Source organism: Athene cunicularia (genome assembly GCF_003259725.1).
Source record: "Athene cunicularia isolate RWA chromosome Z unlocalized genomic scaffold, athCun1 chrZ_part4, whole genome shotgun sequence".
Lineage (NCBI taxonomy): Eukaryota > Metazoa > Chordata > Aves > Strigiformes > Strigidae > Athene > Athene cunicularia.
Window position 1 is genome coordinate 2721964 of NW_020799145.1, and position 11704 is coordinate 2733667.

The 11704-nt window shown below is 42.7% G+C and overlaps 1 long non-coding RNA gene across 1 annotated transcript in view; it reads right to left on the minus strand.

Annotated features, from left to right (window-relative positions):
* The window catches only part of LOC113490382, a 145937-nt gene extending 134339 nt beyond the window's left edge, over nucleotides 1-11598 (minus strand). The window contains exons 1-3 of the long non-coding RNA XR_003400218.1: nucleotides 11463-11598; nucleotides 8613-8661; nucleotides 7193-7258 (exon numbers count right to left, since the gene is read on the minus strand). This is a non-coding gene — a long non-coding RNA (uncharacterized LOC113490382). The remainder of the gene's footprint in view (nucleotides 1-7192; nucleotides 7259-8612; nucleotides 8662-11462) is intronic.
* Between the last annotated feature and the right edge of the window lie 106 nt (nucleotides 11599-11704).

An 11704-nucleotide genomic window follows, 5' to 3' on the forward strand; every position in this document is an offset into this window, starting at 1 on the left:
GACCAGGAGGCACTGGAGTTCAGGACAGTATCAAAGCAAAAACCAGGAACACAAGCATGGGTTTCAAGAGAGCAGACTTCAGTCTCCTCAGCAGTCTGATTTGAAAAATCCCATGGAATACGGTCCAGGAAAGAGGGTTCCACAAGAGCTGGTTCATATTCAAGGATCACCTCCTCCAAGATCAAGGAAGCTCCATCCCTACAGGAGAAATCAAAGAAAAGCAGCAGGAGACTGGCACAAGAGAGTAAGGCACTCCTAAAAGAATTCAGACATAAAAAGGAAGTGTGTAAGGAGTGGAATCAGGGCAGGTGACCCAGGAGTAGAGAGTCACTGTCTGATCCTGCAGCAATAGCACCAGGAAAGCTGAGGCTGACCTGCAGTTGAATCTGGCAACATTTCTGGATGTGAGGGGGAACGAGAAAGGATTCCAAATGTACCTAACCAGCAAAGGGAAAACTAGGGAATCATGTGGGCCCCTGCTGAATGGAGTAGGGGTGCAGATAACAAAGAATATGGAAAAGTCTGAGATACTCAGTGCCTTCTTTGCCTTAGTCTTTATCAGTAAAACTGTCCTTGAGGAATCCCAAGCCCCAGAAACAAGAGGGGAATTCTGGAACACAACCTACCTTCCACAGAAGGAAGACCAGATTAAAGAACTTAAACAAACTGAACATCCATACATTCACGGGGCATAAGAGGTTGCACCCACAAGTGCTGAAGGAGCTGCATGATGTCATTGCAAGTTCACTCTTCACCTGAAAGGTCATGGCAACTGTGAGAAGTTCCTGAAGACCGGAGGAAAGCACATGTCACTCCTATCTTCAAAAAGGACAAGAGGAAAGATCCAGGGAACTACAGACTGGCCAGCTTCACTGCAATCCCTGGGAAGATAATGGAGCAATAAACCCTGGAAGCCATTCTTCCAAACATGTGAAGCACAAGGTGGTAGTCAGGAACAGTCAGCATGGGTTTATGAAGAGGAAGCCATGCTTAACCAACCTGATAACTTTCTACAGTGGGGTTACTGGCTTGGTGGATGAGGGGAGAGCAGAGGATGTTGTTTACCTCAACTGTAGTAAGGCTTTTAACACTGCCTCCCATAACATACTTACAGAAAAGCTGACAAAGTACAGGTTAGACAAGCACACAGTGAGGCAGATTAAAATAGCCTGAACAGAGACCACCCTGGATAAACAGGGAGATTTGGCTGCAACTTAGGGAGAAAAGGAGACTTTAAGGCCTTTGGAAGAAGGGGCTAGCGACTCACAATGATTACAAAGATGCTGTGAGGATATGCAGGGCAGAAATCAGGAAGTCTAAATCCCAGCTAAAAATTAATCTGTCTTCAGCAATCAAGGACAACAAGAAGTGTTTCTATAAGTATGTCAACAGCAAAAGAAAGACCAGGGAGAGCCTCCATCCCCTGCTAGATGCAGGAGGAAACACGGCAGCAAGTGATGAGGAAAAGGCGGAGGAGCTTAATGCCTTCTTTGCCTCAGTCTTTAATAACAAGACTAGTGGTACTGAGGGAATCCAGCCTCCTCAGCCAGAAGACAGAGACTCGGAGAATAACCCCCCCACAATCCAGGAGGACATAGTCAGTGACCTGCTGTATCACACAGGCACACACCAGTCTATGAGCCCAGACGGGATACACCCAAGGGTGCTGAAGAAGCTGGCTGGGGTGCTTGCCAAGCTGCTTTCTGTCATTTAAGCATCAGACCTGGGGCTGACTGGGGAGGTCCCGACAGATTGGAAATCGGCCAATGTGACGCCCATCTATAAGAAGGGTGAGAAGGATGATCTAGGAAATTACAGGCCTGTCAGCTTGACTTCAGTGCCCGGGAAGCTGATGGAGCAGCTCATCCTGAGTACCATCACACAACACATGCAGGACAACCAGATGCTCAGGCCCAGTCAGCATGGGTTTGTGAAAGGCAGGTCCTGCTTGACAAACCTGATCTCCTTCTATGACAGGGCGACCTGCTTATTGGGTGAGGGAAAGGCTGTGGATGTTGTCTACCTTGAGGTAAGGCCTTTGACACCGTTTTCCACAGCATTCTCCTGGTGAAACTGGCTGCTTGAGGCTTGGATGGGCACACACTTTGCTGGGTAAAAAACTGTCTGGATGGCCGGGCCCAAAGAGTTGTGGTGAATGAAGTTAAATCCGGTTGGTGGCTGGTCACGAGTGGTGTCCCCCAGGGCTTGGTGTTGGGGCCACTCCTGTTTAACATCTTTACTGATGATCTAGACGAGGGGATCCAGTGCACCCTCAGTCAGTTTGCAGGTGACCCCAAGTTGGGTGGGAGTGTTGATGTGCTCGAGGGTAGGGAGGCTCTGCAGAGAGACCTGGACAGGCTGGAGCCATGGGCTGAGCCCAACTGGGGAAGTGTCCATAAGGCCAAATGCCGGGGGCTGCCCTTGGGCCACAACAACCCCCAGCAGCGCTACAGGCTTGGGGAGGAGTGGCTGGAGAGCTGCCAGTCAGAGAGGGACCTGGGGGTGTTGACTGACAGCCCGATGAACAGGAGCCAGCAGTGTGCCCAGGGGGCCAAGAAGGCCAATGGCATCCTGGCTTGTGTCAGCAATAGCGTGGCCAGCAGGGACAGGGAAGGGATCTTACCCCTGTACTGGCACTGGGGAGGCCACACCTCGATTCCTGTGTTCAGTTTTGGGCCCCTCACTCCAAAAAGGACATTGAATGACTCAAGCGTGTCCAGAGAAGGGCAACGAAGCTGGTGCAGGGTCTGGAGCACAGGTCGTATGGGGAGCGGCTGAGAGAACTGGGGGGGTTTAGTCTGGAGAAGAGGAGGCTGAGGGGAGACCTTATTGTCCTCTACAGCTACCTGAAAGGAGGTTGCCAAGAGCTGGGGATGAGTCTCTTGAACCAAGTAAGAAGTGATAGGACAAGAGGCAACGGCCTCAAGTTGCACCAGGGAAGGTTTAGACTGGCTATTAGGAAGTATTTCTTTCCAGAAGGGGTTGTTGGGCGTTGGAATGGGCTGCCCAGGGATGTGGTGGAGTCCCCATCCCTGGAGGTGTTTCAGAGTCGGGCTGACATAGCGCTGAGGGATCTGTTGTAGTTGGGAACTGTCGGTGTTAGGTTAATGGTTGGACTAATTAACCTATATACCCTAACAGTGTTGGTTAATGGTTGGATGAACTTCAAGGTCTTTTCCAGCCTAAATGATTCTGTGAACAGCCTAGCCCAGAGGGTTGTGATCACTGGCTTAGAGGCAAGACATTAGTGTTATATCCCAGGGGTCAATACTGGGGGCCGGTACTGTTTAACATCTTCACCAAGGACCCAGAGTGCACCCTCAGTGAGTACACAGACAGTACAAAATGGGGAGGAGCAGCTGATCCATAAGACTGTTGCACTCACTGCCATTCAGAAGAACTCAAGACAGACAAAAGGATGTCTGAGAGAAATCTCATGAAGATTAACAAAGATGAATGCTAAGTCCTGCGCCTGGGGAAGAATAAGCCCAGGCACCAGTATTTGCTGTGGACTGACTGGCTGGAGATCCGCTCCAAGGAGAAGGACCTACTATAGACACTGACACAAGCTGACCATGAGCTAGTGATGCATCTTCACGGCAAAGCAGCCAACAGCCTCCTGGGCTGCATTAGGAAGGGCGTTGCAATCATGTGGAGGGAGGTGATCTTTCCTCTGTACTCAGCTCTGGTAAAGCCATGGCTGGAGTACTATGTCCAGTTCTGGGCTCTCCAGTACAAAAAAGAGATAGACTTAATGGACCTAGTCTAGCAAAATGCCACAAAGATGATTAGGGCACTGGAGCATCTTTCATATGAGAAAAGGCTGAAAGAGCTGTGACCGTTCAGCCTGGAAAAGAGAAGACTCAGGGGGATCTTATTCACGTGTACAGATATCTGAAGACTGCAGAGCCAAGCTCTTTGCAGTGGTGCCAAGAGACAAGGTAAGAGGCAACGGGCATAAATTATAAACTGTGAAATTCCACCTGAACACAGGAAAACACTTTTCTACTGTGAGGCTGGTCAAACACATTGCCCAGGAAGGTTGAGGAGTCTTCATCAACAAAGACATTCAACACCCAACTGGACATGGTCGGGCAATTGGTCCTACCTGCCCCTGCTCAAGCAGGGGGATTGGATTAGATGGTTTCATGAGGTCTCTTCCAAACAAAACAATTCCATTATTCTGAGACTCTATTGTTGTCTATCACTATCTAATGCAAGGATGCAGAGAAGACTGAGCCAGGCTCTTTTCAGAGACACCTAGGGGAAGGAAAAGAACAAATGGTATAAGTTGCAGTTAGATACAAGGAAAACTTTTTTTGCAAGGAGCATGGTCAGCACAGAGAGGCTATGAAATCTCTGCACTTGGAAATACTCAAAACTCAACCACACAGGGCCTTATTAGACCTGTTTTAAGTGGGGTTTGGATTAGATGACCTTCAGAGGTCCATCTCAAGCTGAATGATGTAATGATTCTCATGCAAAGCTGGATTTAAAGAATGTAACCTGCCACAGATTAACATATTTGTGGAAACACTTAAAATACATATGGATGTTAAATACAGGTCTGGCAAAACATATGCACACTGGAATAGGACTGTGGAATAAAAGACCAGGACTTAGGTAAACCTAAGTTACTCTACATAGCTATCACTTTAGCCTGGAAGTACTGATCACCTGAAAAACACAGTTTTCCTCTCTCTACACCAGGCAAATAGTCAGAAGAACACTTTCCTAGGAACTGTGAATGCATTGAAGCATTCAGAGAGAACTCCTTACTGGTTGAACTCAAAGGTTTATTGATGTGCTGTGGTTTAACCCCAGCCAGCAACTAAGCACCATGCTCACTCCTCCCCTCTCTCAGCGGGTTGGGAAGGAGAATTGAAAAAAAAGTAAAATTCATAGGCTGAGATAAGAACAACTTAATAAAATAAAATTAAATACAATAATAACAAAACTGTTAGAATAATCATCATCATAGTAACAACAATAACATTAATAATAGTAATGAAAAGGAATATAACAAAAAGAGAGAGAAAACCCAGGAAAAGACAAGTGATGCACAACGCAGTTGCTCACCACCCGCTGACCGATGCCGCAGCAGCGATTCCCCCCCAGCCAACTCCTCCCAGTATATACTGGGCATGACATCCTATGGTATGGAATATCCCTCTGGATAGTTCAGGTCACCTGTCCTGGCCACGCTCCCTCACAGCTTCTTGTGCACCTGCTCACTGGCAGAACACTGCCAGATCCTTAACACAGGATAAGTGCTTCTTAGCAACAACTAAAGCATCAGCATGTCTTCAACATTATTCTTACACTGAATCCAAAACACGGCACTGTACCAGCTATTAGGAAGAAATTTAATCCTATCCCAGATGAAACCAGACATAATAAAACCCCAGAAACCCATCCACTAACTTCAGTGACTAGCAAAAGACTTTGAAGGATCTACGTAGAACCATGGGGACTGAGAATCACTGCCATATCATCAGGTACCTCAGTTTACTGGCCTGTCAGTAACTATAACCAGTCCCAGAGATTTCAGAATGAAGTAGAAAGACTGTCTCAAAAATATGAAATAAACCACCCACAGATTCCTTACCAAGTTTAAAAAGATATAGATTGGTTTATGTCCAAAAGGAAAGTGGGCGTGTAAAATGTATTATATTTTTTTAGTGTCTAAATGTGTCTTTGAATTCTTTGTTTTTAATATCTTTTCCTTTCCTGAATGTTGTTACCTGACTAACCTGATTTCCACCAGCTGTCAGTGGGTTTGACAAGCCAGTTACATACTAAACAACAAAATATTTGTTTATATTTTCAAATTTGTTGCTAAATTTCTTCAGTCTTCTGCTGATTCAGTAGTTCAAGACAGGATAAAGAAAAATGCTGACATGAATACTAACAAAGATTCACCTTCCCAATGCAGTACAGCAGTTTTCTGTCTGACTACAAACGGTGGCCTATTCTCATTTTCTGATTTGTGCTCAGCAGACCCTGGGCTCAGTCTTGATGGCTGCTGCTGATTTTCTCTGCAGAGTTTACAGAAGTGGTCTCTAGTGTTTAGAGAAGAAGTTTGTGATTCTAAGGACCTTTTATGCCTTACATAGCTTTTTTTTCCCTTTTCAGCTGATGCCTTGCTTTCTGTTAGTGCTCAGTTCCTTCATTTTGAGGATCTTTGACTCTTTGTTCTGTTTTGGCCCTGGCAGAGAAATTCACTTTCATACAGTTACCTTAGTAAAAACAGGCACAAGCCATTTGCAATCCCCTGCAAAGCTGTAGGTAGAAACTAGTCTAGTAGGAATTGACCATATGATAGCAGGATTTGGATCTTTTTATGTACAATGTGGAAGAATCTGTGATTCTGTGTTGGAGTGTGGCAAAGTCAAAATCAGACAGAAGTCAGCATGGGCATATATATCCTATCTCCTTCCACATTATCTCAGTTGTATAGCCTCTCTTCTAGGGCTCAGTCCCAAAAGATTGTCCCCTGGCTGTCACATAGCTCAGAGAAGGATGAAGTACTTCAGAAAACATTTGTGAGCTTAGAAAATTCAGAACTTTGGTTAAAATATTGAAATCCTGACTTCTATGGGGCAGAGTTAGGATATTATTTAATAGATAACCTGTTGTATTTAATAGCCACTAAACAAAGCACAGAAAGCACTGGTAGCACTTTCTCAAAGAAGGACTAACTGGTTGCAATCCAGTCTGGATCAGAGGATGTGATGATAAATTGAAGAAGCATGACTTCACTATGAAAAAGCATGCCAAGAGAAGCATTTGTAATAGACAGATATAAACCACTGTCAGCAAAAGACAGGAGGTAGTGAAATGCCATCAAATCAAGAGAACATTATCTGCTTCAATCTTACCTTCAGTAGAAAGCAATGCAAGGGTTATTTGGTTTTGTGGGCTTTTCCTGGAATGACTCGCTTCATAATTAGGAAATAAGAGCACCTGGGATAGCAGATAAACTGAGAAATGAATGGCTTTGGTTCAGGCAGTCAGATTTGCTCTTGTTACAACAAAATCTAAGACCCCCAGAATAGCCTTAAATCCTACCTACCATTATTGCCTAAGGTATTTAGATACAAAGGCAACAGTAAAGCTAGACTCAAAGAGATGCAATCAAAGGTTATAAAATTGTATAAAAAAGGTCTACATCCGTACCATAAATACTTACATAATTCTTCCTTCTGTACTCAAGTGGAAGCTTCAGTAGAAATGGTTGTTCTCACGGAGCTATTCCCTTAAAAATAACAGTTAAAGGGAAAGGATTAAAAACATAATCACTGCATATACATCCCCCTTATAATCAGAACTCTTCAAGTCCTTCATTGCAACTGCAGAATCAAAAGTGACTAAACAAGGCACTGCAGCTAGAAAAGATTCGTGGCAAACTCACCAGCAAAGAATAGTTGTAATTTTTGCTATGAAAAGCAGTAATTTGGTTTTAGTCTGCTCTTTTAATAGGTATAAACTGTGCAAGAAGGGAAACATGGTGCACAAGGCCAGCAAGATCAAAATATATGTTTGAGGTACTAGCACTGCCCCAGAGCATTTCCTCATAAAGACAATATTGTGAAGTAAGGTAAGTAAAACCCTTTGAACTACAGAGAAGGTACACAGCTCTTCACTGCTTGATTAGCAGCTCCATTTGCACACTACTCTTCCTGGTGGATCAGGGTGGCCCAAACAAGGCTTTCCAAAATGGTGTGAAAAAAGACTTCCAGTTTGCCTTTCAATACAGGTAATGCCATGACAAATACCGTAAAAGAAACTAATGATCCTTAACTGAAAAAAAAAAAACCCACAAATCTATTCACTTGCCTTGAACTTTGAATTAAGCATTTCTAGCAGTTCCTTTTTCTTCTACAAGAGAGACAGAAAAGTCACACTACAGTATCTTCAAACTGTATTTTCCCCTACCCTTATGCAAAGAGAAGACAAAAACAGAAGCAGTAGCAATGAAGAAGCAAAGAAATGAGCCCTCCATCCACTGGCTTTGCAAAAGTGGCTTGTTCCAGAAGGACAAAAACCTGAGACCCAGAAATGACAAAGTAATTCTAACTTAATTAAAGTTAAGGGATGAAAACTTTTTAAATTAATACACCACCTGCTCCTGTAGGTATGACTGAAAAAGTCTGGCCAAAGGTTACTTGCAATGATGAAACAGAATGTAGTTAGACCATTGTTATAATTTTTTTCTCTCCCACTGCCCCCCCTACCAACAATAAATAAAATTTTGGCTCCTAAAAGACTGCCTAGTCATTAAATTCATGACTTGTCACAGACTTCAAAATAAAGAATTGCTGATGGAAAAAATAAAAAGCAGACTTGTCAGGTTAGCCTAGAGTTACATTAGGTGTCAGAACTTAGGCCTGGCCTAGGAAAGGAAAAATCATGTAATTGACTCAAGGGGAGGTCATAGAGGCTGACACTCAAATGGCTCAATTCAGAGCAACATACAAGGGGAATAATGTGTACCAGATCACATACTTTAGAAAGACAGTCAGACCAGCAAACAGACATTCTGAATACATGCACCCACTCACCATTTTTAGTTATTCAACTATTCAAGCATTTAAAAAAATCATACTTACTTCCTACCATTTCAGTTACTGCAGCAGAATTTATGGCACTTCTAAATACCTGCAGGAAAACAATAAGAAATAAACAAATTCATTATAACACCAAATAATTTAACAATATAGCATTCATAGGAACACTTTAATGTCTATTCAGAATAATTCTCCTATCTTTGTCAAGCTGCCACTAAGCAAAATCAAACTAATACTATATATTTGTATAGTCATTTACATTTTTAAAGTTACACAATATTTTTAGAAAAATACTTTAACACTGAAATTGCATATTCATCCATGTCTGCATCAACTTCAGAACAGTCTGTACTTTGTGGGGAAAATGACCATGTTTGCAGTACTAGAAGTACAATTTTGTGAACTGTAAAATAGCAGAACCATGAGTATGATTAGGAAATTTATGTTTGGAAAACACTTAAATTCTTGGACAAGCCTATAGAACATATCCTAAAAGAAAAAACTTAAAAACCTTAACTGCAAGCCCCTTAAAGCACAGGTAATCTTCCACAGGTATTATAGACAAATGAGAAAGTGTGAGGAAGTTCTCCTGTATGTTTCTATTATTATGTAAAGATTTTCCAAATATCTTCTAAAAATAAAATGAATTAAGATATCATCTATGAAATATCTTTTAAGAAACAAATTCAAATGCACTTGCCTGCATTTAGTTCTCGACTATTTTACTACAATGATTTACATCTTATTCAGAGGTACTCTTCTCAGGCCTTGGAGTGCAATTCTGACCCATTTGATACCAATGATTTTATTAGGGTATTCATGCTGGACATTCTACCTGTCTAAAGAAGCTGCCTTCAGCTGCATCCCACTTATTTATCAATCTTTGCTGCTTTTTTGTTTCTTTTGAGTGTGCCAACATCCTTCTTCAGATGCTATCAGTGTTTTCACAGGCACAAAAACACATTACTGTGAGGTAAGACAAAGATGAACTTATCTAACAGCATCTACTTCATCATAATTACTTTGATGATTCTCCTATGACTAGCTAAATGTACAAGAAACTACTCTTCCAAAGAAGTGGGTTATATTAACCACTTCTGGTCAGAACAGGGCTATGGGCTCAGAGAGACTGAAAAGGCGTGTGTTCAGAGCTGTGTTGCCCTTGAGTACCCCTGGTGTTGCCCTTGAGATAAGAGCTTAATGAAAATTATACTTTGTAGCTTTCAGATGTATTAGCTATGTAACTTTTCATGTGTGTCAATAAAAACCACAGGGGAAAAAAGAAAGCAATCATGTCCTTCAAGGAAAGGCCTCTTGTGAACTAGACCCGAAGACTTTTTGAGAAAGAGACAGGTAGAGTAGTTTGGAAAAGAATGAAGAAGAGTGAAAGAATTCAGTAAGAAAGACACTGTTCCTCTAAACTTCCATCTACTCCTGTTTTGCAGTGGCTTCAGCATGGTGTTCATTGTCAACAGACATAGCCATTCTGTCTTGCATCATTTTTTAAAAACAATTTTCAAACACAAAGTACCATTCACCAGAACCATAACCAATGAGCATACTGCAGAGTGCAGGAAAAACACACTGAAGACTCCTGTTCTCACTAGTTCCAGGTGTTATGGCATGTAAAATGTCACAAAAGCCATTTGTCTGTCATTTATTTGGGTCTTCATTTACATAACATGTCTGCTGGAATGACAAAAATCTTGAATAGGCGATAGCCATATTAGAACTGAGGTATCATATTGCTTCCAGAACAATCACATCTGAAACAGAGTGAATTCAATTACTCTCATATACACTACTGCCATTAGTGAGATGAGGTAAGAACTGTCCACGTGAGAGATGACCTCTCATAACTGCTGCTGGCAAAGCTCCAGACCATAAAACCTAAAGAAATGTTGGAACCTATTCCATTCCAGGAACAGGCCTATGACTTAAGCTCACCATGTAAAAATATATGTGAAACAAGAAAAACCTCTCAGTTGTAATGGGAAGTAAGATTATGCATGAATTGCAACTTGTACAAGGCTTAAGGCAATAGACTTTCTAGCTCAAGGGCACCTAACAAGTAAAAGTCACATTTTCAAAGTACCCTTCTCATGAAACGAGAGAAAACAGAAAGAAGTCATTCTGTCTCTTTTTGTTGACCCAAGATGCAGACACTGAGAGAAATGTCACATTTCTCAGACATAAACACACCAGGACAAGTAAAGAAAGAAAGAAAATACATTCACATGAGGCTCCTTAGTTCAGTCTTACCCACATAGAGAGGCCTCTATCTTAGAAGGGACTCAGTAGGTCCTTGGCTTTATTACTAATAAGCTCCAAAGGGTGCCATACTAAGATCTATCAATGGGAATGCTCTCATTTTGTATTTTTGACTTTTTCATCATCTCATGTAACAGGGACTGATTTCACAGACCTTAACATTATTCACAAGAGAGACGCTCGATACCTACAAGGAACTGAATGACTGAAAATCACCAATTTTCTTACATATGATGAGAATATCTGTTATGAGCAACAGCTTGGTATTATCCATTTGCACATAGGCAGTAATCCCGTCATTAAATAAACGTCAAACAGCAAGAAAAACCTCACATTTAATCTATCTTTTTTCTTGCACGTTCTATCAGGCTTTATACCTGGAGGAAGAGCTAAAATAACCCACAGATGGGAAACTGCAGCTACAACGAGGGCACGTTTTAATCTTCACAGGGCTATTACCACTGCAAAGGTATGTCCTCATTTTACGTTAACTTCCACTCCAAGACGAGAACCAAGCTGTTAAAAAAACAGCTCCGCAGGAGCTCTTGGAACTGACGGTGCGTTCACAGATACACGTATGCAAATACCCAACGCAGTATATGTATACGCACACGTACACACCTGTATATACATACAGCCCTGTTGCTGTCTGTGTAGCTATGTTGTATGGCGCGGCACCTCAAGGTCCCGGAAAAACACGGTGACAAGTTTCTACAGCCCCACGTCCCCGTGGCCACCCGCCGCTACTCCCTCCCTCCCTCCCTCCCTCCCTGCCGACGGAGCGCCCTGCTCTGCCCGCAGCCTCACCGCCTGAACCTGCAGCTCCACCACGACCTTCAGCGCCGGCGGGGCCAGGAGGCCGG